Source organism: Lonchura striata, chromosome 10 (assembly GCF_050655825.1).
Source record: "Lonchura striata isolate lonStrDom1 chromosome 10, ASM5065582v1, whole genome shotgun sequence".
NCBI classification, from domain to species: Eukaryota; Metazoa; Chordata; class Aves; order Passeriformes; family Estrildidae; genus Lonchura; species Lonchura striata.
In genome coordinates this window covers 12,517,301-12,544,175 of record NC_140712.1, presented here as the reverse complement: position 1 = coordinate 12,544,175, position 26,875 = coordinate 12,517,301, and the positions used below count along the sequence as shown (strand labels likewise).

At 40.0% G+C, this 26,875-nt stretch overlaps 1 protein-coding gene across 5 annotated transcripts in view; it reads right to left on the bottom strand.

Moving 5' to 3' along the window:
* Positions 1-6,279: 6,279 nt before the first annotated feature.
* The window catches only part of WDR72 (WD repeat domain 72), a 209,292-nt gene continuing 188,696 nt past the window's right edge, over positions 6,280-26,875 (bottom strand). For all 5 annotated transcript variants that reach the window (XR_014957601.1, XM_085588730.1, XM_085588728.1 and 2 more), the window contains one exon: positions 6,280-26,875. This exon is cut by the window's right edge. The gene's annotated coding sequence lies outside the window, so the exon portion shown is untranslated.

Here is a 26,875-nt window from a genome sequence, read left to right as displayed (position 1 = left end):
CATCAATCCTCCATCCTCCATTCCTCCATCATCCATCCATTCCTCCATCATCCATCCCTCCATCATCCATCCTCCATCCCTCCATTATCCATCCATCCGTCAACAATCCCTCCATCCATCCATCCCTCCATCCATCCATCCCTCCATCCATCCATCCATCCATCCATCCATCCATCCATCCATCCATCCATCCATCCATCCATCCCTCCCCTTTTTTAACCGCACAGCCCCGCAGGCTCGTTGCTCGGTGAAACACGGGTGCTGCAAAGATTTTGGAATCTCTCCTGACAAAAGTGCTGAGCACAGAGGATGTGAAACCCAAATGGAACATGTCTGTGAGTCCCCTGGGATGAGGCCATGCCCCAGTGGCGCTGGGCGGGCGCTGGGCAGCCAGGGCTGGAGCTGCTGAGTGCTTTGTTGTACTGCTGCCTTTCATTACTCTGCTTTAGCCAGGTGGTGAGGGCCACGCTCTGAAAAGCTCCCTGGGGTCCATGTTGTCTAATAAGTATGGATGTTGCCTGGGGCAGTTGGTGAGGTCCCTGTATCTAAGGCCCAACAAACTCAGCTTTATAATGATTGGCAGATTTGGGGTTGAAGCGTGGCTGCTGACATGACATCGTAATTCATTACACAGTGCTCTTTAACGTGTAAATTACCTGAGATATTACCAGTATTTTGCTTTTAACCCTTATCTGCTTGTACCTAATTTTGTTCTACAGCTGTGTGGGCTGACTTTGGTGAGGCTTTACTGGTGCAAGACAAATGCACGGGAAGCCCTAAGCTGCATGTTTTGTTACATGTTTTTTCTGTAAAACACAGTGCAGTAAAAAATTTCAACAGTTTCAGTCAAGTTCAACAAAATGTTACAGCTATGACATGAATGTCAGACCTCAAAGCTGGTATTTAATCACTTAGTTCAAAAGGAGCATTTTTGCAGTGGTTTCTATAGAGGAACAAACTGCAAGCACCTCACAGTCACAAAAAAAAGTCCTTTCAGCACAATCACCAGTCTATTCCCACACTGTTCTATAGCTTCCTCTGCCAGTGTGTGTTCAGCTATGGAGCTGCAGATATTTCTTTTTAAATGAATATAGCTCTGCACACAGACCAGGACCAACAGTGCTACCCCTTGCTCACTGCCACAACTTACACATAGAACCAGCAAGAAAGGAAAATTAACTCTATCAATAGGTAGCTGTTGTAGAGTGACAGATATGATTAATTCAGTGCTGGGGAAACAGAAGAAATATTTTGAACGAATACTTGAGTTTTATTGGAGAATGGTATATTTTACATAAATTAGCATCCCCAAGACCATTCAAGCTTTCTCCTTAGCCAGGACAAGTTAATGACAAATTACAGAGCTTGTCATTGAAACATAGCATCTGATTTTGACAATAAGCTCTAAAATGGTGTTTCAGTGATGATATGAAAGGGTGCTGTCTGTGCTGCTTTGGCCACAGCAGCCTCATGTTGCCAAGTGCACACACATAGATGGAAAATGAAAAGCTGCCAGAATGTGTGGGGCAGGCTCCTGACCTCTCTCCCTGGCTGAGACCTGCTGGGCCCTGCAGCCTGTGCTCTCTAAGAGCTGTGTTTTCAAAAATTATTACAAAATAGTTGATATTTATAACTTGCAGCTGCAGATAGATTTTTCAAGACACCCAATATTAGCCAGCCTGGCAACCATTTAATTCAATGCTGAGTGCTTTGAAAAAATATATCCTGAGAGTGTTGACTGTCCTTGAGTTTCTCTGATGCCAACAGAATCTGGAAGGATTTATAATCCTGTAGGAGGTGGTTAGCAAACTGAAGGATTCAACTCACAGGCCAAAGAAAAATAACTGGGCCTTGTTTCAGGCCCTTCTAGAAATCTGCATCGCAGCAAACATTTTTTGGCCACCCTTATGATGGTACAGTACCACTGCCAATTTATACAAACACATTTCTCTCAGGCTTCAGCAGGAAGCTTTTGGCCTGGATATGACTGACTTAGCTCTAATTTTTTTTCTCTTCCTGCATCATAAATGTCCTCAACCTCTGGTCATATGCACTAACCTCAGATTCACTTTCACCTCTTCTCAGTCCTTATGAAAGTTTTCCTTTTGCAATGAAAGCTCAAATGAATGCCAATTGTATTCAGACTTTGTACAAAACCTTTACATGTCCAGGCTGAAAACAACATGCACAGAGTGAAGTACCAGCCCCTTCCTCCCCTAAAGCAGTGAACATCTTTGCTCTATAGTGAACAGATGTTTTTGGGATTGCTGCTGTTCACCACAAATTGTTGCAAGAGTTCCAGTACTGGGAAGACTCAGCAGCTCCAAGAATAATAATGCTCTTTAAGATCCAATTTTAATTTGGATGCAGTGAATCATCCACAAGTTCCCAGCAACTCAGGCATTTCAATGTAATGTGTCAATACAGCATGAAAAAAAGGAGTGAAAGCTAGCCCTGAAACCCAGATATGATTTTTATGTATCTGCCATGTTTTTTTTTTTTTTTAAGATTATATAGATTCTTATTATCAATAAGATAATTCTTATTATATAGATTCTTCTTGTCGATACTAAATATTTGACTAACCTAATTTCTTTTTTATTCATTATATCTAAACTGATTGCACCAGCAATTCATTTGGCCACAGTTTGAAAATAACAAACAGCATCTCTTTTGGAGCACTTTGCTCCATATCAAGGTAAAGCACCTTTCCATAATCTCATCCAGGTTAATACAGAAAAGATCCCTCTTGTCTGCTTTGAGTGGAAAAACAGCTTTAAGGCTGCTTATGACATGACAGGCCAGTAGCTACAGAAGCCTATTTCCCCTTCATCCCTGGCCCTTCAAGCAAGCTAAACCTTGCAAGACACTGATCTCTCTCAGCTCAGACCATGCCAGCTGCTGCAGATGTTCAGGAGCCACAGGAAGGATTCCCAGCATCACACTGGCAGGAGGGTGAAGGGGAATCTTCCCTTGCCACAGCAGAAATTCCACAGCAACTCATTTTTGTATATTTTCTTGCATAGAAAACAGATTATTTTTAGTTACCCAAAGCAGAGTTTTTCATTTTAACAAGCTACATTCTATATTGCTGTGAGGCTGAGGAAGACACCGGAGCTGCAACAGCTCAATACTGGGTGGTGAGAAGCAGAGAGTTAATCACTGCTGAACCAATATTTCAATATAATGTTAGTGGGCTCAGTGCTATTTTTAGCCCCTCTGCCAGCTGTTATTCACTGCAGTTCCTGTGACTGTTTTTGACAGAAGAGGAACAGATCTCTAGTTACCTGGCCAAATTCTTATTCTGGCAGCTTCATCCTCCCTGCTGACAAAACTTGCATAATGTCTAAGGCAGACCCGTGTTTGTGCTCCTCCTCCAGCAGCAGGCAGCAGCTGTGTGAGGAGGGGATGGATGCCCCTTCCTCCTCGGGCAGGTGCTGCAAAGGTGCTGGGTGACCCCACAGGCACAGCAGCCAGCTGGGTACTGCCACGTCCTGCAGCAGTGCTGTGCTCCAGGCCCTGCTGACACATTGCAAACATCCTGCCCGGTGTCCTCTGAATAATTTAAATTATGGGCTCCTTGGGAAAGCAATCCCATCCCCTCATGCACCGGTTCCACTGTGGACACATTGCCAGCACCCAGAAAAAGACAGTATTTTCTTTCCAGCTCTTTGCCTTCACTGAGTGCCCACTGCCTGAACAGGACAAGGCAATTCCCTCCAGTGATTATGCATCACACACAGACCTGGGCCCAAAAATGAAATATACTCCTGATGTTTGAATTAACTGCTATACTAAAAGAGGAAACTTCCCATGTTTGTGGGGTTATAAGAATGAAGTAAATGTCCCATGGCATTTTAAGATAAAATTTTGAGCCTGCAATCTTAGACATTGTTGTTTTAATAAGCTGTACTGCATTACATTAGAGTAGATTACAGATTCAAGCATACCCTTGGCTCCAATATAATCTCACTATCAAATGGTTTTAAATACAAGGATCTTCAAATTTTGCTTTTAAATCAGATTATCCCCCAAGACAGAAAAAACCAATTGACTGTGGAGTTCTACCTTTCCCTTGCTTTCACCATTTTCCTTTCATGACACAATTCAGGCATACAACAGAAGATGCTGTACATTCTCTTCCTCCTTCCCTTTTAGTGCTAGAACCACTTCTTTTATCTGAAAGATCAGCCACCTAAGGCTCTTTTTCTGCACAAAAATGTGTGGTTTTTTCTCTGTACTTTGAATGATACCAGTGAATACTGTGTTCACAGGTACACTGAGTGTAAAGATATATATTTGAGAGTAATATGCTCTGTAAGTCTATCAGTCATCTAAAAAAAGGAAAGGATTTAATTGTATTTTAGCTGCAGAGGCATTTCATGTGCCTTAACTGATAAAATAAAGAGGAAAACTTTCATTATCAGGTTCTGGGATTCAGCTGTGCATTTCTCCTTAACGCTAATAGGAGACTCTGCTGTTTCTGCCCACCTAACACTGAAAAATTACTCAATAAAAATTACTTGTCTGGTGCAATTACACCCTCATCTTTTAATTAGCATTCTCTATAGTACTTAGGGTGGGCTTTAGAAGCCCAGTAAAGAGATATTTCTTGGCTGAACAAAGTCATCTTCTTACCAAGTAGATTGGTTTAGCTTCAGCCTTTCAATGAGCACGGGATCCCAAAAGCATTTCATCCTCATTACTGAATCACAGTGCTGCTGCCCAAGTGTGAATGTGGATGCTTTGGTCTTCTGGGAAGGGAGAGCTTAATATTGAATAAACAACTATATGGGGAGAGGGAAAAGAGACTGAAAGGAGCTTCTGGGGCAGAAGAGGGCTGAAGCCAAATATTTTTTTGTATAATTTTTCTTTTAAAATGAAATGAGCCACTTAAGTGTTTTTTTTTATTTGTATTTGGCTGACTAAATTATTGTCAGAGAGAGGGAAATGCCTGCAATGCAATCCTGAGTGGTGAAGTACATAGCACATAGAAAAAAAGCAGCAGAATCTTCAAAAAGCATACTGAGCACAGAGCAGTGCTTGCATGTGTGGATCCCTCTCTGACATGAAGTTTGAATCACCCAACAAATTAGAACCACAATTCTATTTACATTGTATTTTTTCCCCCTCATACTTTAAAAAATTTAAGGCTGACCAAAGATTTTTTAATTCCTGACATTTTAAATGAAAAGTACTTTGGAAAACAAGAAGTCTGTCCTAAGCAGCAGGGACAGTGTGATGGCAGCACGGAGGCAGCTCACTGGGGAGCTGGGTGACGGCAGCACAGCAGGGCTGGAGCCCAGGGACCAGCCCCTGGGGATGCTCCAGGGCAAGGACAAGGACTTGTCCTCCTCAGTTCCCACCCTGCTCAGACAGGACCTTTTCAGGTGAGGTTTCTGTGATCACACCTTTCAAACCCTTTTTCTCTCATATAAATAATCATACATTAAGCCAGTCAGAGGAATTCCTGTCCCCTCACCCAACAGAGGGTCCTACTTATTGAGCTCCATAAATTATTTTCTCCCTCCTCTGGCTAGATATATTTTTACAAAACAGTGTCCAGGATTGCCATCAGAGTTTTGAAACACATGGGAGCACTTCCATCCTTTACAGTATTTTCATTATTGCGGAAAAGTATTTATGAGCTGAAGGACACACAGTATGTGTCTCAATTTACAATGCAGTTAGAAACACTTATAAAACATCTAATCAATTAAAGGTTAGTAGTTTTTGTTTTATTTTCCACAATTATTTAATTAACAGCAAATAGTGTGGCAAGAAAGCAGAATATTTCAATAAATCTTGATGTAATAAAGAACTTTAAAAGGTCCTTGTTAGAAGATTTTCTGATTTTTCAATTACAAACAAAGAAATATCTCTCCAAAATCAGATTAAACCATAGCTGCCATTTTACCTCCTAATGTGTCCTTCCAGACCTGGAATCTGCTCCACAGTGAGAAACTCTTCCACCAATTGCCAAAATTGGCTGATGCTGGAAGAGTAAGGGCTGCACCAGCCCAACAGAGGCAGACATGGACACGGAGCTGGATGGAAGTGGTGACAGCCAAGGCAGGTGACAGCCTGGGGACAGCCAAGGCAGGGCTACTGTCAGGGCCAGGCCCCTGGCACACCCAGTGCTGCCAACACAGCCTGGGAAGGAAGGGACAAAGCAGGGCTGAGCAGGAAGAGTGCAAATAGAAATCTTTGAGGATGCTCACATTGTTCAGTTGATAATGCTGCCTTCTGTATTCTGGGGGGGGGGTGGGGGTGGGGGGGTTTATTTATTAGTTTATTTTTAAATTACCTATTTTTTTTTTAAGCTCTGTAAACTAAAAGGCTTGATATGGGCCAAGCTGCCAGAGACACTTGACGTGAGAGGTCAGAAGCTGTGGCAGTAGCACAGGGGCCACTTCCTGGGCAATCAGCAGGTTCCACCTTTGGCAGTGGTGCTTCTGGTGCTCCTGGGAGCATGCCCAGCTTGTGCAGGCCAAGGTGAGCTCTGCAGAGCTCACACTATTTTTACAGGCTGTATGGGTTATAATATGCATGTGTATGCAGAATGAACATATTTTGATTACTTTTCGTTTTATCTTTGGTCTGTGTTAGAAGCCTGGGAGCAGAAAGACCAAAAGATTAAAATAGAATAGTCTGGAATCATATCAAGATGGAACAAAGAATCTGTGAATTATCAACCAAGACCTATTCCTGGAAATTCAGTATGCCAGCTCACTTCCCAAACATGCTCAGATGAGATTTCTGTGATGAGAAAAACAGAACATCCTCATGCTACAAGCTCAGTCACATCACCACTGCATTGTGACCTTGACTCTGCATAAGTGTATTAACAAACTGGGTCATTTTACAAATTACACTGCATTCCTGAATAGTGAAATAGAATGTCAGGAAAGCTCAAAATTCAAAAGACATACATTGAAATGCATGATGCTTTGTTCAATTGGGGGAAGGTAATTTCACAGATTTTAGCTTTCCTTTTGTTGTATGTTTCTCTCAAAATCAGTATCTGGGAAAATGTGCATTAACTAGCATCTGTACAGTGGGAGGATGACCACACAGTGATTTCAAAATCATGCTCTCATTACTGCTAAAAATATAGTTTGTTATCCCAAGAAGGGATGTAACACCTCTGTAATTAGGGACTTCTCTGGCCTCGGGGGAATCCTAATAAAGCAAATTTCATACATTGATGTGCTTCCCATTGCTTCATTTCTTTGTTCTATCACCCTGTTGTTAATAACACCCTGCAGCAAAAAATGTTCATGAAGCCAAGAGCTGTCCAGATAAGAGAAAAGGTCATGATCCCCCTAGTGCACGTTCATCAGTGAATGGACACCAATCTGAAAATAAGAGGATGCCTGTCAATATGGAATGGAAGGCAGAAGCATAACATCAAATTAAAGCCAACGAATGCTCATACAGTTGTACTGGGCTCCAACCTTAACCAAAAATCAATAGTCAACAAAGTATTACAATATGAAGTGACTGAATCACTGGGGAAGGAGGTAGCAGAGGGAGGAAGTGCATGAAAGCTTTGCAAACATTATTATACTTATATACACATACACACACAGATGATGAGGATGATGATGCTCTGCTGCCTCTAAATTTCAGAAGGAAGTGAAGCCTCAGTTACCAGGGGTAGGAAATACAGCACAAGATTCTAGTCATGCCAGTATTGTTACTGGGTTTGCAGCAGGTACATCTTATACAACCCACAAAATGTGTGACACACAGCTTTCGTGTTTGAGCACAGCCCCAGATACTAAGGGTTACTGCTGAACATTTTTCATGCATATTTTATGGCAATTTCTTTGAATGATCACAGTAGCAGTAAAAATTTCACAGGGCAAGCAATGTCAGGTGGCGTTATGGGAAGCAGGGATTTTTGCCAAGGAATGGCTGCAATAAAAACATTGTTTTGCCTTTAACTTTTTTTGATAAGTTATGTTTCTGAGGAAAAATGCTGTGGAACTACTTACAGATAAGGCATCACCCATATTCCAAAGAGTTTGCCTTAAAACCCTCTCCATTTATCAGTAAATTCATGAACAACAGTCAAATTGTGAATTTCTATACCCATTTGTTACTTTTTGCTAAGAAATTCTGTGCTTTCATTTTAGACCATTGATAGCTTATTTCAAAACCACTCACAAACAGGAAACATCCAAATCTTCAATGGAATTTGATTCAGCCCCCAGAGACAATGGGCATGACTCTACCCCTAACTATAGGCAAAACTTAGGGAAAAATAAAGGATTTTTAAATTATCAGTTTCAAACAAGAGTAATTCCAAGAAAGAAAAAGGCTAAAGAAATTAAAAACATACAACAATCCAAACACACAACAATCCAAACAGTAGACTTGCCTAATAACTATTTTTCCCCTGAGCAGCAGAGAAGGAAGAGTGAACCAGGGAATTTCCTATTTGCACATTATTTTGTGGTGAAATGAATAACTTTAGCAGTAAGATGGCCCTCTGGTTTGGTGTTCCTCATTTTGCCCCACTAAATGTACAAGATTAATTTTGCTGCCCAAAGGCCACCCTGCACATAATTAGGCCTGATGCTGGAAAATGACCTTAATTGTATCCATCAGTTTTGCACCCAGAGTAAGTACAGGAGCACTTCATAGCCCTTAGACATCTGATGAGCAGATGAAACATGCAAATCAGATAGCTGGTCATCTAAACATGATTAGATTAATCATCCCTAACTTGAATCTATAAACCTGCACAAATAATTAATTTTAAAGTTTGTCATTATTTCTAAAGATAAAATGCATCCACAAATGCAGAGAATGTTTCTGGGCTCCTCTAGAATTCCCAGAAAAGATCTTTATAGTTTATCAAAGAAACAGGGCAACTTGAGATTTCTCTGGGTTTTTCAGAATGAGTTGCTGAAAAAAAAAACCCTATTAAAGACATTAATTGTGATAGGGTCCAGCTGTTCTAGGCACTGTACAAAACATGCAGTGGTCACCTAGAGATAGGGAACTAAAAAGAAAGACCTTGGAAAATCACAGGAAAAAGGGAAATTGCAAGGTAGACATCCCCAAAAGAAGAGACTGATTGCAAAGAAGTTCAGACCCACTGAATTTTGTTATTACAGTTGTTTCTTTCCCTTCAAAAGATGCTTTGTATTATTATTTCATCAAGGCAACTATTAAGAGTTCATGTTTACTCATTTGTTTAATAGCAAAGTGCAATGAAGAAAACAGAAGTCAGTCTTATTTGCAGAAGAGCTTGGATATGAACTTTGTTATCTGGGCCTCCACAAGAAGTTCAGTGCATTACACAAGAATTGTGCTGTAGCCTCTTCTTATTACTCAAGCTGTAAATTTACAAGACAATTATGGTCTACAATCTACAGTGCAGTGTCAGTTCCAGTAACCCAGGGACCCTCATCAACCATTTTTTGTTTGGTTTGTTTCTTCTGGAAACCTTGGGCTCCTCATTTTCAGGGAAAACTCTACCTGGACCTTTTGGTGTCTCAACAGCTGCATCATAAGCAAATCTTCAGGTTTATTGCCCTGTTAATTAGGGTCACTGCCCACTAATAATTTACCCAATAATAGGATATTTTTTTTAATCAGCCAGTCATTGCATTTATTATTTCCTTTGGCTAAAACTGTAATAAACACTATGAAACACTTTAATTTATGATACTTCTAACCATCATAAAAACATTTAACCTGGCCTTAAATTTTCTTTAATGGTAGCTTTCATTTCTAACATATTAGATCTTTTAAGGCTATAATACATGTTCTGGTAGCTGGACTTCACTGCTATTTAGTGTATTAGCCTTACTAGCCAAATCCACTCCATAAATGCTCACTTCATTTGCTTGCTAACAAGGATTATAGCACAGAACAGTCCTGTCCCTAGGCATCATTACATAGCCTGTGTTATTGTGTTAGGGCAGGATAAACATTGCCTACAGAGGATGCTGCAGACCAGACAGATCATTCTGAAATCCTGCAGGTCACTAGTCCAGAAAAGAGAGCAGAATTGCAGCCACGGGAACTATTCAGAAACCTGGCCCCACTCTGGTGCCCATCACCTGGAGATGGAGCAGCATTTGAGGGGCTGATTGCAGGCCAAATGATCCTCAAGAACCTCTAGCAAAGATCTTGAAATCTTCTCAATTGAGAGCTTCAGGAAACTCTGCCCTGAATAAAACAGATGAGCTCAATGCTGGTATTTTTCCTATTTTCATGCTGTTGTTAGAGGAAAGGTCTGAATAAACCTAGTGAAGAGGATTAGAGAAAGGGGAGAAGGGGCTGGAGTATTGTGCCACTTTAATGAAAGGTGCTCCAGAAAATGCTTAGAAATGAGAAGAGGTGGTTGCACTTCTCCCACAAAGAACCAAACTTCTAAAAGTGGACACGCATTGGATAAATAAATGCCAGGAGTAACTAAAGGTTCCTTGGAGTGTAGCAACTAATCAATGGTGTATGCAGAATACAGCACCAGCAGCTCCTCCTGGCAAGCAGAGATAGGCAGAAAACCAGAGTAAGGCTCCTTGCATGAGGGAGGAGTATTAGCCATGAAGATGTTTTTCCACACCACTGGGACTGAATGCATTAGGATTAGCAGCAGAGATGGGCAAAGCAAATCCTGAGAGGTAAGGAGCTTGTCAGCATGATACTGATGTCACAAGTCATGCTGATGCCCAGGTAGTAATAGCACTATTTTTTTTTTTGGTAGCTGTTATTTGTATTAAAGTAGCTGAGATTAGGATCTCTTTGTGTTAAGCCTTTAAGCACGGGAAAGTCTAACCCCCAAAGAGAATGCAGTCATCAATAATAAGACAAGCAAAAGCTGGGAACAAGGCCATTATTATTCTTATTTTATAGCTGGAGAACTGAAACACTGATATTAAATGATTTGTCACAAAAAACCCTAACCCAGAATAAAGGAAACGAACAGAAAACAACATTTTGGCACAGTTGTGACATGAAGCCACATCTGAGTCTACAGCTTCTGTTTTAGCCACCAGGCCAGCTCCTCCCTGTACAAATGGTAATAGGAGGTAAATAACATACTAATAAAAACATATTACTCACCTAAAAATCTCAAACCACTTAATGTACTAACTGAGCCTAACAATGATTTTAGAATAACAGTTAAGTATCCTATTCTGTGATCTAAACAGGCAGGCTTTGCCTTCCCTTGCTCCAATATTGCACATCATATCAAGAATTCCAAGTTTTCATCCTGTCTTTGAAAGTCTCATCCTAAGTCACACTCAGGATGAGAAGTGTGACTTTTACAGACAAATGAATGTCTGTAACCATATTAAGTACACTGTCACTTGTTGGATTAGAAGGCTGCTTGTGAAGTAGAGCCTTGACTCAGATTCCTGCTAGCAACAGAGGAATACTGCAGAAGATTGCCTAGAATACCTACCACAGCAGGAAAAGAATGAGAAAGCACAGGGACCCTTCAGAGCTGAGGGTCTCTAGCCCTTGATACCCCTCAGCAAGCAGCCCCTGCTGTGCCCCCAGCCACGGGCACCACGAGGCTGTAACTCAGCTGTCCAAGGGAGGGGCTGGGATTGCATGGCAACTGGATTTTTGGTCCTTAGACTAGGGTAGGCTTCTTGTTATAACTCAAATTGCAGCTGAATTTGTGGCTTTATTTGTTTGAGCAATACAGGGTTAATGCCCTGCGTGAGGAGGATTAATATTTCCTTCATTAGAGCTCCTCATGTTGAGTCAAATCTGTGGGGTCACCAGCAGCTCTGGCGAGCAGAGCACAGTGAGCCAAGGGCACAGCTCCAGCAGCAGCTCAGCTCGGGGCCATGTGGTGGCCTGAGGAGCTCCAGCAGTGACACTTCCCATGGGCTGGCACTGGTGGAGCCTCTGAAATCAGACCTGCAGAAAAATTCTTATTCAGCAGCTGGGTTGCTGAGTACCACAGAGGTGACACCAATGCAGTGTAGTACCTCGGGAATAATGGAAACTGCTGTGAACTAAAGGTCCTTCTGCACATATACACAAAGGGTTCATGTATATGTGTGGTAACAGGCCAACAATGCTGAGCACAAGAAAATAGATAAATAAAACTTAAAAAATGGAGTAGAAGGTTCTGTAATTACACTAGATATTCCACAGTTTGAGAAAAGCCTTAATTGCCATAGCATTAAAGAAACGGCTGAGGATATTCTCCAACAAAACTAGTATTTCTATTTCTGCCCAAAAGAGAAAAAAATGAATGTTTGTTCAAACAGATTGTTATTTCTGGAGATATTAAAAAGGAAACCTGTTACTGTAACAAATTTGTGAGCTTTTAAATAATAATTCTGACTGACAGGTACTCTAGTGAGTGATGCACAGCCATAATTAGCTAAATACATGCTTTATGAAGAGTTATGACACTGCCTCCCTATGTTACTCAGACCTGGACTGTCACCAGCTGTGCATTGTGAAGACAGCAAGAACTGATTTCATAATTAGCATTGGTGGGAGCACTGCACCACACAAGCACAGTGTTCTACATAACTGCAACGTGGCTCGATAACAAGCTTAGCATGTTTAAGCATAATTGGTTGGAGAAATCAATCCTCCTCTGTGGTGTAATTGTTGTGCACACAAGTGAGAAATAGGGCTGGACCCGAGAGCTCTGCTAGGTGGCTCCTTTGGCTGCAGGTTCATCTTTCAGAGCAAGGGCTAAGGAATGTGCTCAGAAATCAGCTAAGGAGGGGAAGTCACAACGCTTCTTCTCCTATTTCTGGGCAGATCACAAAGAGTAATTGCAGCAAGAGGCGATTTCTCCCATCATGCCTTGTGCTCTATTGAGTTCACTCAAGATGTAATTGGAAAACAAATACAGCAACACCATCATCAGGACAGACACAAGTGTTTGTCTTGGGTACAAGCTGTTGTATAATGTGATAGGTCTTATTTCCACTGACACTCTTTATTCCTATCTAATAAAATACATTGCCACAGCCTTTGTAACCTGGTAGTAATAATTAAACCTCATGCATATATATATTTGTGCTCTGTACATATCCATAAAGATATTTTAATGACTATTAAACATTAAGAATTGGCCTATGTCCAGAAAATACGATATAGTTCATCACCAAATTATTTTGTAAGTATAACATTCTCCTCCTCTCATACACTTACACAACACATAAAGAAGTTTTGAGTAGTAGCTAATAAAAGTGAATCTTAGTAAAAAGAAATGTTGTATCACATAGAGTTACAGTGATTTTTAACCTTTCTATTTATACACATTTCCAGTGCACTCAGTGTAGTATACAAGTGACTCACAAGATTAAAGATGCATCAATACATTTACTATGAAGTCCATAATATATACAAAGAAAATAAAGAAAAAGAAATTACTGGTGAGAAATACCACACTTATTAAAAATACTAGCCAAAGCTTGAAAAAGCTGAATTTGATGAGATTACACATTTGATATGACACATTTGTTTGATGGTTTTAGTCTTAACAGGTACATTTCTAAACCTGAAAACATAATTTCAAAATAAATGTGTAGCTATTAGCTGCTGGACATCACAAAAGCCATACCAGAATATCATGACGAAGTCAAATAGACTAAAATATTTCAACAGACACAGTGACACTGCAGTGACTGCAGCCAAAAATCTTTTATCTGCCTGGAGTAGACTAAGATTTTAGACTTGAAAGCATCTCTTGGTTGCCTCAAATACATGTAATTTTCTGTAAGACTGCAAGTCTGTAGGCATGATGTGTAACATGCATCTGCACAGGAATCCATTGCTTTCAGTGTTATTCACAGCCACCTACCTGCAATGACAGTGCTGTTAATTTGTCACACCCACAAACTAACAGGGGACCACAGAGGTGCATCGTGTAGATGCAATTCAAACTGCACAGCGGCTTTAAGTGATTAAACAATATTCTGTTTATATACTGCTAGCAATGCACCTCCTTTACAAGTATTCATGTCACAAAGGCTCACCCCCCACCCCTCTGCTGATAAATACAAATCTTAATGTTTACTACAGATAATGCAAACATGCAGAACTTGTGAAGAAGCCTTTAGCCCTGAGTACACTACCACAATTATTTAGTTACCTTCTCCTGTTTGCTTCCTGTCTGCTAAGTGTGATGGTTTTTTCTGTCTAATATCCTGTGAATGTGCCAATTATCCTGCTGCTTATCAGCTGAAAACTATGCTTTGTGCAAAGGGAGCATCAATTATTTGTGAGCAGAGAGCAAAGCACGTTTGAATCATAATGATAGGATGCTGGGGCTTCCAGCAAATAGAACGTATCAAAAGGTAACATAAATCTAATAAAGTGTAGGTCATAAGGGATCATCTCAGAAGTCCACACTTCAATCTTTAATTGTTAAAATTATGTTAGTTTTGCAGAAGGCAAGTCTGTGAGTGCACAGGGGTTTGCTATAGCTTAATAATAGAAAAAACCCACAGCAGAAAATAAATTTTCTTCACAACATTGTCTTTAAGACACATCGTTTCTTCCACTCAATTCATTCGAATTGTTAGGCTTTCTACTTCGGTGCTGTTGTTTATGCTTTGATTCTACCCTGATAACCATTTTGCAGCAAAACCTCCTTGGTCTCAGGCAGACATAAACATGCTGCAAACCTGTAATCCTCTGCAGATTGCAGAGAGAGGCTGTAAATGATTTTGTGAGGACACTGGTCTCTTTATTTGGTATCAACATTGCCTTTACAAGCTTCCCCCACACACACTTTCAATTTCAGGCAAGCTTTTGTACATCGGGGGATATGGGACAGAAAGATTAGGTTATTCCTTGAACTACCTCTGTAAGGTCAACTCTTTATATGCTTTTGAAACCCAATTTGAAGGGCTTGTCCCTACTTTTTCCTCAAGGATTGTGATTCACAAGGGTTACTACAAGCGACCATTATCTTATCGTAACACCTGCTCCGAGTGGTGGGACTGCAGGGCAGCTCCTGCAAACCAGCTCCTTTACCATTGCAGAACTGCTCACCTGCTGACTGACAGAGTCTCATTCAAATGATGTACAAGTGTGGCCCAAGCATTTACAGGATTAGCGTGCTCTGCTTCCACAGGGCTACTGCCCACCCCCACCCCGAGTCAGGTCAGAAATCCAGAGATGCTCCTTCTGGGGGAGATCTGACTCACAGTGTGAAATGCAGAGAATAAATATCACAGTAATTTTAAGCATGAGAATCTTATTTTTGATCATTATTACTAGGAGAACAGCAATGCTGCTTAGACACCTGTTGAAACTTACTAAACCATCCAGTGCAGAACTTTAATTTTAGGCCAGAGTCTTAGGAAAAAAGCTTCCTGATTGTTAAAAAATTCCTGCTTCCTAATGCCTGCCCAGACTATGACATTGGTACTCTAAAAAAAATTGTGGTGTCACTCAAAGGACTCATCTGAAACACTACAGTATTAACAAAATGCACATGCACACAGACATTAAAGTGAGCCTCTAGTGATGGTCATCACCTGGCAATAGCTGCCACTCAGTGGTCAGAGGTGTGTGAGATGCCTGGAAAACCCAGGGCAGCAGATGTGACACAAAAAGCCTGATGGAGACAGAAGCAGAACAAGGTAGCTGAGGAATGGCACATTTTTCTCCCTCATCTCTGCACATCTCAGACCAGCCTACAATGCTCTGTGATCAATTATTATACCTGCAAGTCTGCTTAGGGATCTCAAGAAATTCAATATTGTGAGCTGCAGCTTTCTTCCCAGCAACTGCAGACCTCTGGCTTCCAGAAAATCCACCCCACACACCGGTTTGTGACACTGTGCCCCTTATAGCTAAGAGCATGCAGGCACTCTTTGTGCTAGGAGAAAATTCTGGTGCTAACACGCATTAATCATTAGTGCTCTTCAAAGGAACTGATGGATCAGTCTCTTTCCTGTATTAATCATTTCTGTGAGTAATCACCACTTTCTATTTCCAGCAGTTATGAGAGAGGCTCCTGCTTCTCTGTCAGAGCACAGCCATCTCCCATCATGTGCCCAATGTGATACCTCTGCTCTGGCACAACACCTGGGCTACAGCCATCACCATTACTGCCATGCCTCCACCCTTACTCCTCAATTTTGCCTCTGGAGGAATTTACCAGAAGGTGGAATTAGCTCCTGCTGAGGTTCTCAAATTACATCTTGGAAGTTAAAAAAATGGCCCCTAAAGTCAAAGCACAGCCTGCACTATAAATGTGTTGCTCTGGCCTCCTGCACCTGCTCCTCACAACATAAGGCCCTCACGTGGCCCCAGAGACCCTCCGTGCTCTCATTTGGGAGGGACGTGAGGGGCTTGGGCAGAGCCAGACTGACAAGCTTACGGGGTGAGCTGTTATTTCCTAGAAGCGAGGCCGCAGATTCTTTCTGCTAGCAAGTGGATAAAAGATGGGAGCAGTTGTGTTTCTCTGAGCCACAAATATCCCTTTGATATCCTTGGAAGATAACTCAGTTCCTTGGTTTGCAAGGGGCTGCAAGGGGGCTGCAAAACAATAACCTGTGTTACAGGGCATCCCAGAAATAGGACAAGATATCCAAGTCAAGGTACCTACAGTGATATTCAAGTTATTTTTGAGCAGCACACAAATAGTCTTTGGACAACTAATTGCTTTCTCCTGGCATTTACAGAGCTTGGTCCAGCACCAGCAGCTATTGTTGATGCAAGCAGGGATAGCCAACAAATCTAGCTAATATGTATAATAAAGATGCAAGTTCATATCCACAGTGAAAAACCACAATCTTATCAGAGAAACAATTCTTCAGCTTACACAGCTTTATTCGATTCACAATTTCTGGGAAAGGATGCAAGATTAGACAGACCTTGCCATGACCATGAAAGTCAGCAAATCTGAGTAAAAGAGGAGCTTTTTAGATGCAGGGCATCATGGCCATTTAAATCCAAGCAGATGTAGACAGCACAGCTAGACAGCCTGGGAGAGGCTGGTACCTGGGAGGTACCACCTGATCCATCCTAAGAAACCTTGTGAACAGAGAATCAAAAACTGGACAGCCTCTGTGATCATGGAGTGCACGTTCTGCTGCACATCCCAGTGCTGTCCCACTGTCTCCAGTCTGACACTCTGCTTGCCAAAGCTCCATCCAGCTCTGCCTTCAATAGAAGGGAGAGAGCTGCTCAGGCCCTTCTCCACTGCTAAAGGCTGAGATGTGGTTGCTTTGGAGGCTCTGGGGAACGTGTGGAAGATCTAACAGCAGCCAAGGGGATGTGTCAGATCAAGCATTATGTGACTCTTCCTGGATGCAGGGGGAAAAATCTCTCTTGGTCTCAGCCCTTGTAGGGAGAGCATCAAAGGGAAAAGATAGGAGAGAGCCTTTGCACAGAACTGACTCAGGTCACATAAATTAGACATTTGCTCAGACTTGCTCTCTGCAGGAGCACATCTCTTCCTCTATACAAATCTTGCAAGACTGGTGTCATACCTTAGGTATTCAGGACAGGTCCCTGTGGGGGCTTACATGAAAATCTAAATTATTTTTCCTTAGTACATGACTTCTTTCTGTTGTGGTTGATACTTAGTATTCCAAAAGTCAAATTAAAAAAAATAACAGGGAAAATACTTACATGAATGCAGCAACTGCTAGGCTGAAAGGTAACATGAAGGAAAGATTTAAACACAAGAGCAGTTGACCCCATGCTCAAGGCAGCAGTGTTCACCCCAAATCCTGGGGCTGCAAGAAACCTTGTTGCCCTCAAGGGGGAGGAGAAGGTTTGAACCCTCCCTACCTGCTGAAGACATCACAGGTGGCAAAAGTTACTATTTATCCTGCTTTCCCTCTGCAGCACTTGCACTGGAGTAAATCTGGTGTTTCAGAAGAGAGAAGGGCCATCATTGGCTCCCCTCTGCCCAGTGGTTTATTTTTCAGGAGAGACTCAGAGGTATTACTATCAGCTGCCAGGCACACCAATAATGCTTGCTTCCAGCTGGCATTTCAGAATTCACACACTGTGGTTTGTGGAGTTTATAGGAAATTTGAGATCCCACCTCTTCTGCACATGCAAGATGACAAGTAAGGAGAACTCCCAACTGAAACCACAATGGGTCAACTTCAGGTAGCAAAAAGCTGGAAGGAAATTGCAACAAGCATTTTCAGTGCTGAAATTAAAGCTTGGACATAATTCATCTAACGAGCTATAGCAAGGTGTGTAGAAAAGTTTTTATTTCTTCTGTTGTGATTTTTCCATCTCGAGCATTTCATATGGCCTTTCAAAAGTGTAAAGGCTAACAGCATCATAAATGGAGATTCTGGTCAGCTTACACTGTCCAGCACTCCTGTTACATCTGTTTACTCTCCCGTGCATTGACATTTAAATAGAGTAGATTTTTAAACAAAAATATAGCAAGTATGGATGCTTCAAAATACAGTTCATAACTGTCTCATTACTGCTGGTGCAAGTGGTTAATGTAATGGTCCATAGTGCTAATATTTACATGTCAATTATTAAACGTTTTAGCCAGCCCAAATATGCTAAGATTTCCTTATGTTTAGGAACTCAAAAGTAGATCAAAATAACACATCTGGGTTGAGGAAAGTTATTTCCCTCAGGTACTGTTCTGTATTTTTCATGGATCCTGATGACTCTAAGCTAATCACTACTTATAGTAAGAGCAATATATTTGCCTAACCATTAAAAATTGAAACTTTAAATTTATAGAGTTTGCAGATGGTCCCTGGAGTGTTCTAGGACACTAAGGATGAATGCCAAAGAAGAATTTTTTATCTCTACTTTATCCCTTCTTCCACTCTGAAACAATCATCAATTACCCTTATCCACTAGCACCATCTCATCTAAGTTCATTTTCAAGATGAAGTTTCCTCGTTGGATGGTGGCTGTCCAATCCTCTTTCTGTCCATCATGGGCTGCTTTAGCGCTGTCCCCAGATTGACAGCCTGAGAGCGAATCAATAATAATTATCAGACTGCAACCACAGTGAGCTGTGTAATTCTGTGATGGGATAGCACTGAACAAACAGCCCCACATCTACTGCCTCAGCTTTAAATATGTGCCTGTCCATTTAACTACTCTGATCACGTGGCTGGTAGTAAGCTCTTGGCCTTTTTTCCATGCCAAACATAAAACCTTTAAAAATTACCTGCTACTCTAATGTGACCATGCCATGTCCTGCCTTTCACTATGCAAAAGCATTTGCCAGCAGATGTTAAATACAGTAATGGAAAAGAGTGACACAAGCAAAGCCAGTTTTCCTGGATGAGAGCAATGTGCCACAAGAGAAGTGAGAGGCATTTGCACACTGCAAATGATAAAGGTCTGAGGGTTTTTCACATGGCAATACTGTTCCTGGCTCAGCCAGGATGCTGCAGGCATCTCAGCCTGACTGCATGTACATACATACAGCAGATGCTGCTCAACTGCCCTGCCAAAGAAGCAGCTGGACTAATGGAGAAAGAGGAAAAAGATGTTTTTCCTGGGAAAAACATCCTGGATACCTACATGGCAAGGGGAGGCATGTGCACTCTCTGACATATAGTCTAGGAAAAAAGAAATGAGTACATATACCAGCAAATTGGCACTGAAATAGTTTCCAGGTCAGTTTTGAATCTTAAAAGCAAAACTAATATTCTGGAAGGTACATACTTCAGGGTATGAAATTACTGTACAAGGTGCATACTTCAAGGTATGAAATTCAGGTGTAGGAGAAGGCACAACGTGAAAAAAAGCACTGGTCTTAAAAGAGTAATTTTCACATGATCCAGACATTTAACAGAAGCATGATGCAGCACCAAGTAGCACAAGAAGCAACAAAAGCCTTTTTATAACCATCACGTGGAGTAGAGATTGGTAGGGTTGTAGGGTGGAGAAACTGAAAGACAGAAGAATGAAAAGGGTACAATAAATAAGTAAGAGGAACCACCTTTCAACCAACAGTTAGAAATGTGAAATTAAGATTTCTTAGCAGATAACAAGACTAATTTCTTGACACAAGGAATGGAAAATTAAAAATATACATAAAATACATTCATAATTACTATATCATATTTTACTTAAATGGCATAAGAGAACATTTATGCATATGATGTTTACAGTAAATAGCTGATTTTATGCTGCATTTCAGATATTTCTTGCAGTGTCAACAACAAACTAAGCCAAGGTTTCATGATGTGACAGACCAGTGTGAGGACATCTGAAAGGGCTAAGTGCCAAGACCAATCTATATTATTGACTCCCACAAATGTTAACATATAGGAGAGAAGTGGAGATCTACTGAAACATTAGGCAGGAAACAAGACATCTTCTAAAATATATGCACTTATAAAAGATATTGAATGTTAAATGGAGAGAATTCATCATGAAAAAAAATTCAATAAATCTTAGGCAACAACTTGTCTTCTCCAGAATTAGGAGGACAAGCAGAGTGTATTTGGGACCTGGACACCGGATACTGAGAGAGTTATAAGTTATCACAGCAAACCAACAACTGTAAGGCAAAGAGGTCTTTCCACAGAAACCTTAGAAGCAACTTCAACAGGGCAGTGCAATCCATATCAACAGAACAAGGCAGGACAAGAGAGCTGGTCTCCATAAATGACAGGAGATTACAAGATCTTTACAGGTTCTACTAGAAAATGAGTTGAGACTTCCATCAGTGTATTCTTGATCTATCAAATATTAAAATGTATGCAAAGCTTCCAGTACATTAATTGTTACAAGATGAAGAGTACATTGACGTAAAGTAGAAACATTTTACTTTGAGTAAGATGGGGCCAGTGACAAAAAAAAAAAGTCTGCACTTTTAAGTATTTATGATGATTTTTTATTAATTTATCAAATGGACTATGAAGAGCTCCAGCACATGGGGGTCAATAAATAGCTTAACACAAATGAAGCAATTTGAGCTTTATTTCAAAGTAGTAGTACTAGTTCAAATCCCCTCTTGTTGGATTTCTGGCTTTCTGCCACGGTCAAATGCCCTGATTCTATGACCAAGTGAAAAGGTAGCTGAGTTATTGCCTGGTTAGCAATCAGAATAAAAACAAAGGCTGGGAAGAAGCTTAGTGCTTCACAAGGACACAAGGACAGTGAAAAAATGGCCCAGTCAGTCACAGAGCTGAAGGTCAGGATGCAGTCTTGAGTGTTATCTACCATTGCTAGGTATTGGAAATCCTCATAAAGAGTCAGAAAGGTGTTGCATATTATGTGGGAGGTTTAACGCAGTAAAGCTATTATTGCAGGAGCAATTTCTAAAAGCCTAACAGAAAATCTAACTCTTCAGTTCCAAACACAAAACAAGCTTATCATGCTTATCATTGAATTCCCACTGGAAGATCCTCAAATTCTACTTTCTCTTGTGGCTTTTTTCTCTCTTATTTTCCAGTGTCCTTTTTTTTTTTTTTTTTTCCAGAAAAGTGCTTACTGCCTTCAAACATACAGAGCTGCTTACTTTCTACTGGTAAGGAAGAAATTAAATGAAACAACCCAGAGGCAGGATATTAATGCAGAGTGCATTAAAAGGAAAAAAAATATGGTATGAACAGGGTAGTGACTGATTTCTAAAATCAATCACATACTTTTGGCTCGATGTCATGTTATAAAAAGAACAATAACCCTGTTTACAAGAAGGATGTAAATGATGATGATAAATCACTGTTTTCCTATTATTTAAGGTAGGTAATTTTTATTTCCTTTTCTCTTTCATGTTAGTAGGCAGTAACATAGTTGTTTTATAATATCAATTGAATAATTATATTCTGATGATAGTGAATTAAGTGCACTGCTGTAGTTAAAAGGTCTGTCATCAGAAATCCTGAAACAAACTTTCAGGCATCTCTAAGTAGACATAAAAATTCAATATTGGAATAAAACTGGAATTTTATCAAGTTTTAGCAAAGAATTAAATCTTCCAAACTTGAGCATAATATCTGTAGGTCACATTGTATAGCAGTAGATATCAAGGCAAACATTTGAGGCTGAATAGTTATGTGATAAATGTTTTCCTTCTCACATACAACAAAACAAGCTGACAAATTTTCAGGCCATTTAAAATGTGACTGCGAAAGGTGTGTCTGTTAATTATAAATTTTCCAGAGGTTATTACTAGTGTAAAAGAGGATTCTTTTATAGTTTGCTAGTTCTGACTATTGCAAGGTAATAACTGTTTCTGATATTTCAGATCAACAATTCCTTTTACTTTTTAGAACTCAATAAATCTCCACAAGTAGTCATTACTAACAATTTTACTTCAAATATAATGTTTACTACAATTACATTTACTTTCAAATGTAAATGTTTACTACACTTATTTTCTAGGATACACACGAAATGGAGTTATGTAAAGGAAATAAAGTAGTGGTACTAGATATTTTAACAAGACCATATGATGTCCATGCAAAAACATTCTGATATTATAGGTCCTGCAATATAATTGCCACAATTGATAGCCAATAATGGACAATCTTCACTCTGGTTTGAAAATGTGTCTCTGTCTCACCTGCACGAGTGTGAAGGTATAAATATGCAGTACAGTTCCCTTCCATAGTGATTTTTGTCAAAAACTTCAAAGGATTATAAACTTCCTCCATTGCTTGAGCAAAAGACAGCAGAAATGCAGGAAAAAAAAAAAATCACAAATCCTTGAAAGGAATAATGCCTAAAGAAATCTATCAAAACATCAAAATTAGGGACTATAGTGTGTAGGGAGCTCTGCTCCAGGATGGTATAGATGAATGGAGATGAGAGATCTCTGAAGGCTGCTCTTGGAATAATTATATTTATCTATCCTCTCCAACAATAGTGTCTTCTCAGATTTCTTGTCTATTCCTGTACCACAGAACTAAGATAAAATACAATTGTTGCTCACTGTATAACCTTATCACCCTCTGTGTTGCTAAATGCCAGCTGTAAAGTCAGCTCTGAGCATTCTTTCATGGTAGGTTTAGGTCTAAGGCATTCCCTCTTTGAAATACTTTAGGAGATGGGCTCTTGCAGAGAACAGAAATCAGTCAGCCAATGCATCCTATTTCAATGGACTTTGAAAAAAAAAAAAATTAAAAAAAAAGTTTCCTGAGGGTCCTATAAATACCGAAGATGAGGACAACCTCGATGAAACTCATTTTCACAAGTGACAAGAACCACTGAAGAGTCTTCAATGGTTGGTCCAGATAAGAGAGGGAGCAGGAGAAAGGTTAAGGCTTGACTGAAATAGACCCAGAGACTGGACTGCAGGGAATCATGCCAAGACATGAGGGGGTCTGAGAGGTCAGCCTTTCCTTTTCTTTCCTGGAGAATTCCCAGGTGGCAATCAAGAACCACATGTGGGAAGAATGGGATTTCCAACCTGGAACTGCAGTGAAGACCCAGAGTGGCCCCCAGCAGATGGTGCCTGGTTTGCAAGCCATGAAGCAGGAGCATAAGGATGTGGCTGAAGCTCCCAGGGATGCTGAGAATGGAGGTGCAGGGGGGACAGCCAGTGACACAGGCAGGGAGGAGGGCACACGGCCAGGCTGCACTGCCCCGCTGGGTGTGGCACCCGGGGGAAGCTCAGTGGTTCCAAAAGGGCCAAGGAACAGCTCTGTCATCTTGGCTCAACGTATGCACTGTGAAAATATAGCTAGAGAGAAACTGCCCACAACTGATTTCAGCTCCTTCCCTGTATTTCCTAGCATTTCTTCACTTCTTACGGTGCAAATTTTCACACTAGTACAGCAGTGCTCAATCGAAAGGTAATCTAAAATTATTTCACACCATCTGGAAAAGGATGTTGACATACACATTGTTAGTAAAAATTACCTCCTTCTATTTCAAAGCAGGTTAAGCAAAATCTAACAAAATCATGTGGTATAATATTCCCAAGTGGAACATTATTTACATGATGTCATCACAGAAATTTTAGCTACCTATAAAGTGCCGTCAATCAACAACTATTACAGAGATGTACTTGAACTTCTAGATGGGGTTTAAATTGGCAGATATTTTGAGACAAAAAGCCCTAGCTATGTTCCACTATCATACACAATTCATTCAAGTGGTAGGACAACAAAAGATTGCTTCTATGCCATGAAGAATATAAAAAGTTAATTAAATTCTTGTCAGTGGTGAAAGCACTCCTTTCAAATTAAACTTCATTGAATACCAGCCTATACTTACATAGTTAAAATTAGAGTATATTAAAATAATTTATCAAAATAAGCACACAAATACAATCAAAATTAACTGATTAAAAGTTCATTGATTAAACATATGCAAAATGTTGTTAATGTAATAAAGAAGAAACAGCTCTGTTTATAGAAAACCTGTATGTTGCCATTTAGGTCACATAGGCTTTTGTTAGTAGAGCATTTACAGTTTTTATTAGCTACTGTTTCCCTTGGAAGCTAGCTTTGATATAGCTGTATAAAAAAATTATCACCCAGAGTTCTTTTTATCCTTCAATTTTAATTTACATTCTTGGAGGACATGATTTGACTCCATAACATTGCTTCCCACCCTGTTGCTGATAGAACCATGTTCTTAAATGAAAATTGTTCTCCATTTCTATTATAAATATTTTTCACTAAAACTTTGCTCAAAGTTATCTTCGATACTGTCAATGTAAGTGTTGTCAAAAAATGAAGGGGATAATACAAAGCAAACCCGAAGTCTAATAAAATGCTAAATGTGTAATTGTGAGCAAAACTCATTTTTGTTTGAATATTGCTGAGTCCTGATTGTTTCAGCTCAATAGCAGAAATGTAGCTAAGGAAGCAAGAATGTCAGTTTTAACTTCCACCTGAGATAAACAAGGTTTGAAGACCTAAACTCCAAGAGGTTCCTTTTGCTAGTCTTGTCCATGAGTCCTTTGGTCAGCATGAGGTGTTTGACAAGGTGATTTCAGGTTTTCTGGGGTGTCAGTCCTCAGTTACTTTCAGTGAGATTTGGAGTAATCAGTCAAATATAAACTCTGTAGTCATCAGTCCAGTAACTATGAAGTTAGAAAGTTTGTGCTCAGACTTGCTTTTTATTTTTCTAATCTGTGAATCTAAAGTCAAATATTGTTGTTGAACTTCACTAAACCCTCATATTGCTTATATGCTATTTTTCTTTTCTATTTCTGGCAACGTTCTACACCTGAAATAACCTGTGGGGCAAGAATAGCTTTGTCATTTCATGTGATCAAGCATCACCCTAAAAGGCAAATGCACAAGGTGAATCTTTGTTTGATTTCTGCAGAGTTCATTTATAAATAAATAGTCTTTATGTAGCTACATCTTCGCAGTGGCATTTAACTGAGTTGTGTATGAATAATTTCTCATTATTAGTACAGAATTACTCATGGTAAATACTTGAAAATGCTGCATAGGACTCCCTAAAACTTTCTAAAAATTACCTTTCTAAAATCCAGGGAGATATCCCAGATTTAACCTAAACTAGTATGTCCTATCAAAAGAAAGTTGGAAAATCCTAAGATTTGCAAAGAAAAAACAGAAGCTGCTTAGAACTTTCAGATTTAAGCAGTAATACAACATCTGATGCCTACACCATTTTTTCTCTTTCAAAACATGACTTTCTATGTATTTTTTCATTTGTTGACTTGTCTGAATTATTTTATAAACTCATACCAACTGACAAAGAAAAACCACAGAGAAAACTAGATTAAATTGTTTAGATAGAAAGAATTCCATTTAAGCGTAATTCCCCCGATAGCATTAATTTGGTAAAAGCCCTGGTACATGACCCAATCCTAACCTTATATTGAGCAGTCAAAGATAGCAAAAAAATTCATTGTCAATTCCAAGTTGCAATTGCACTTGTTTGCCACCAACAAAGGCACCTTATATCACGTGTGCAAAGTAACTAATAAGTGCCTGATTGAAGTTTTGACTTCTATTAGTCCAGCCAAGGCCAGAGCAATTTTCTGGGTTTGAATGTCCAGGGTTTAGCTGGATTCCCTTGAGGATGAGCAGGAAATACTGCTAGACAAAAGATGCTCTGTGGCTGAACTGCTTCTTCTGCATTCAGTGCCATTGCACTGCTCCAGCTGCTCTAGCTGAGCTACTAATAATGTTTTTGTATGTCAGCCCTGGCTCCCAATAAAGACAAGGACATTATTCTTAAATGACATGTGAAGGTGTGATAATCAAGACACTGCATTCAGTTCTGGTGGGGATTTTGATAGTGCTACTTTTCCAGATTATACCACAATCTTTTGTTCAGGTGCCACAGTAATACCTGTAATTTGCAGACAGGCAGATGAGGATTAATAGCAACTGTGATGCAATTTTTAATGTGTTTGGGCATCGGTGAAATGATGACCACTCTAATTGAGAATGGCTGATGATTCTAGAAATGTTACGCTGATCAGTGAATGCACAAACCACTCACCTGATTCAGAGTCTGTGTAACAAGCACTGACTTCAAAGGGATTTGAATCAGACTTTCAAGATTTGCTATGTTAACTGTGAATAGTCCACACTTCACTGCTATTGAAAAGCATGGTCATTTTCAGCCAACCTTCTCCTTTCTTATACCTTGCAGGGTTTACAGTGTATTGCAGGTTATTACTTGTTTTTATTAAATCCACTTTGAAGCCTGGGGCTAAATCCTAAAGTCCTTGCCCAGTCGTTCCCTTCTTCCCCCAGACAAACACCCCCACTGCCTGAAACAGGAGCCTGAAATCAGAGCAAGTAGAAATAATTGAATCTGCTTAAATTTAACATCAGCTTTTTCTTAACTGGTTGATCATATCCTTTATTCACTGGATAAATGTACTTTATTCTTTATGAGCACTAATAAGGAGGGAGGGATTATACACAGAACTTTTTACTTGTTCTCTAAATTCAATCATGAAGTGCTTCCACCAAAGCAGATTTTATTGAAGCTATTACTTATCTTGTGATTCAGCCAGTGC